The following is a 4050-nucleotide window of genomic DNA, read 5'->3' as shown; positions in this document are numbered from 1 at the left end:
TCCTGAAGCGGGATGTAGGGGAGGCTGCTCGGTTTTTCCAACAGCTACGGACAGAGCCCCCTGCTGGATTCTGCGCGCAATGCCAGAAATTTTTCCGCAAGGGGAGAGAAGTGATCTTGGTTCCCTGTGGGCCTGGGGGTGGTGGGCCTGGGAGCCGAAAACGAGATTAAAAAAAAAAAAAATCCTGTCAGAAACCGCAGGGCTGTCAAGAGACAAGAAACCAGGAGCCTCTCTATGAAATCCTGACTAGGTGGCTCAGTGGCTAAGACACTGAGCTTGTCGATCAGAAAGGTTGGCAGCTTTTGTTGGTTCGAATCCCTAGTACAGGTCTCCAGGGGGTTGGACTAGATGACCTTCCAAGGTCCCTTCCAACTCTGTTACTGTTATAAACCCAGCTTTTGTCTTTGTGACTGATGGCAAAGTCGGACCTGAAGTGAGGGGAGGATTTGGGGGCCGGCTGGGAAAGGACAGATTAGGAAAATTAAGATTTATATTGATTTTCCCCAAGTTTTACAGCTGCCCTTCTCAAATTCATGCCTCTGGGTAGCTAAGGCGGGTTGGAAGCACCAAGAGGCAGCCTGTAATAAGGAGGAAAAATCCTGGATGAAAGATCCTGATGAAAAAGAGGCATTGAAATAAAAACAAGTCCCAAAACGGAGAAAAAGCTGGAACTCATGGAGATTTTAGAAAATTTTACCTCAAAACAAGGTGCTATGATGGAGAATGGGAGAACGCGTCTCATCTGTGACTGGAGAACAAGTGGCATTACAAAATGAAGAAGAGAAGAGAATGATAACTTGTCACTTTGAATGTACACTAATCAGCATACGTTAACATGAAATTTCACTGCATATAATTTGTCCCGGGCCAAATTATTTAATGTAGTTTTATACTATCTTTTAAATTTTGTTATCTATGTGTTTTATTTTTTGGCTGTTCACTGCCCTGAGTCCTTCGGGAGTAGGGCGGGATATAAATCTAATTTAATCAAATCAAATCAAAATCATATAGCTCTCAAAGGGTCACTACCTCCAATATACATTACATAAACATGACAAAATAAATAAATAAACAAATAAATCCAAAATTATGCATATAACCACATATATGACTCAGAGAAACAACACAGTCTGGTTCGGATGTATTCATGTACATGGCGAGAAAAATGAATCATGCGAGTTTACCAGATGGATGGCATAGGGAACAAAGCTGTTACAGAATCTGGTAGTCCTGCTAGAAATACTTGGAAACCTCCTCCCAGAGGGGAGCAACTGTGGAGTGGGTGTGTGGGGTCTCTAACAATGCTTTGAGCTCTAAGCACATAGTGCTTATAAGCAATATCCTGAATGACAGGAAGCGAGCTTCTTATAATCTCGGCTGTCCTTATCACTATCCCTATGGATTTTCTATCTGAGACACTGCTGCCCCCAAACCAAACAATGGTGCAGTTTGTTAAAACGGAAATTCTCATTTAAAGCCTAATCCTGTATTGGGAAGGTGCCAGGGCTTTATCTGCTGCCCATGAAAAAACAAGAAAAATAACAGAGGAAATCCTAGAGAGGCTTTAAAGACAGACCAAGGTTTGTAAAAGCATGATGTCTAGGACAGAAGTCTAGACATCTAGCTTTGCTGGCTGAGGAACTCTGGGAGTTGAAGTCCACAAGTCTTAAAGTTGCCAAGGTTGGAGACCCCTGGTCTAAGAGACTGACTTGGAAGCACAATCAGTAGTGGGTTTCAAATTTTTTTACTACCGGTTCTGTGGGTGTGGCTTGGTGGGCGTGGCATGGCTTGGTTAAGGTGACCAGATTTTAACATTGGTAAAGAGGGACATTGTGAGCGTGGCTTATTTTGTGGGCGTGGCTAGCTGGTCATGTGACTGGGTGGGCGTGGCTAGCTGGTCATGTGACCGGGTGGCCATGGCTATGTGTATAGGGTAAGGTGAACAGATTTTAACATTGGTAAGAAGGACACCATTGTGGGCGTGGCTTATTGTGTGGGCGTGGCTAGCTGGTCATGTGACTGGGTGGGCGTGGCTAGCTGGTCATGTGACCGGGTGGCCATGGCTATGTGTATAGGGACTACTCAGAGGGCTGAAAAGTCATTTCTGACAGGTCCTCACACTTTTGACTGGTCCTCACACTTATGACCATCCTCACATTTATGCCCGTGCAGCATTCTTAACAACCATGTCACTCATTTCACAACTGCTTCTCTTCACCATGATGACAAGATAGGGCAAAAATGTAAAATATGAGGACAGTCGTAAGTTCGAGGACTGGTCAAAAGTGCGAGGACCAGTCAAAAATAACTTTTTCAGCCCTCTGAGTAGTCCATATGCACAAAAGGACTAACCAGAGGGCTGAAAAAAGTCAGGGTACAGGATCCCTTAAAATCTCCATTCCCAACCAACTCAGGGGGGGAAGGTTAGTGCAAAATCCCCATTTCCTCCTGATCAGCTGGGACTTGGGAGGCAGAGAATAGATGGGGGCGGGGCCAGTCAGAATGTTTACTACCGGTTCTCTGAACTAGTCAAAATTTCTGCTACCGGTTCTCCAGAACTGGTCAGAACCTGCTGAAACCCACCTCTGAGCACAATCCTCTGTTTTGCAAACACGACCTCTCCTCCTCCCCCCATGCGGTGTTTTCCCCCAACGAAACGGAGGGTAAATGGCTCCCGCGTTTTCCCTCTTCCCACGACCTTATGAAGTTTTTACATGCATCCATGCAAGCCTCCAGTGCGAAATAAAAGCCCTTCCTCACTGAACTCCGGGCAACGTCTGGGATGTCTATCCGCTAAAGACTCCCTTGCAGCTTCTTGGCTCCTAGAAAGGCTCCACTTAAGCTCACAGCGAGGAGAGAGCAGAATCAAACACCGTAGAAAAGTCGGACTCACTCCCGGACTTTTCTGAAAAAAGCCCCGGTTAGCATAGCACGCATCTCTCTTAAGTTTGGGGGAAAGAGGAAGGCACTCAGATTCTGCCCTCAATGCCAGAGTTCTATGCAAGGGGAAAAGCGATCAAGTTCCACGGCTCTTTAATAACATTTTCTTGATTGGGGTGTCGTTTACTTGATTGTTGATCTGACGTTAACCTTGGAGTTAATCTACGTTGATTTGGGTGCTGATTGCTGGTGGAGTGGTGCTTGGGTCTTTTTGATCTTTTTTTAGGCTGGGTGTTATTCTCTTTTGCATAATCTATAGATGTTATTAATGCAGTGGTGAAATTCAAATTTTTTTACTACCGTTCTGTGGGCATGGTGTGGCTTGGTGGGTGTGGCAGGGGAAGGATGCTGCAAAATCTCCATTCCCTCCCTACTCCTGGGGGAAGGATATTGCAAAATCTCCATTCCCACGCCACTCTGGGACCAGCCAGAGGTGGTATTTGTCAGTTCTCCAAACTACTCAAAATTTCCTCTACTGGTTCTCCGAACTACTCAAAGTTTCCTCCGCTGGTTCTCCAGAACTTGTCAGAACCTGCTGGATTTCACCCCTGTATTAATGTCTACATGTCTACAAGTCTGTAGAGATTCTCAAGTCAATCAATCAACCAATGGAACAGCTTGCCTTCGGAAGTTGTGGGAGTTTCATCATTTGAGACTGTCAAGAAAAGATTGGACTGCCATTTGTCAGAAATGGTATGGGGTCTCCTGTTTGAGTGGTGGGGGGTGGTTGGACTAGATGACTTATAAGCAGTGGTGAGATTCAGCCAGTTCACACCACTTCGGGCGAACCGGTTGTTAACTTTCTGAGCAGTTTGGTGAACTGGTTGTTGGAAGAAATCATTAGGGCAGAGAACCGGTTGTTAAATTATTTGAATCCCACCACTGCCTATAAGGTCCCTTCCAACTCTGTTAATCTGTAAAAAAATCCAGGTCATGGTGTTTTGTTTTGTTTTTTAAATTTTGATTTATATGCCGCCCTTCTCCGGAGACTCAGGGTGGCTTACAATGCGTTAAGCAATAGCCTTCATACTTTTGTATATTTATACAAAGTCAGCTTATTGCCCCCACAACTGGGTCCTCAATTTACCTACCTTAGAAAGGATGGAAGGC

The sequence above is a fragment of the Pantherophis guttatus genome, chromosome 2 (genome assembly GCF_059756535.1).
Source record: "Pantherophis guttatus breed Tessera chromosome 2, ASM5975653v1, whole genome shotgun sequence".
In the NCBI taxonomy this organism is placed as follows: domain Eukaryota; kingdom Metazoa; phylum Chordata; class Lepidosauria; order Squamata; family Colubridae; genus Pantherophis; species Pantherophis guttatus.
This window is presented reverse-complemented; position numbering follows the sequence as displayed.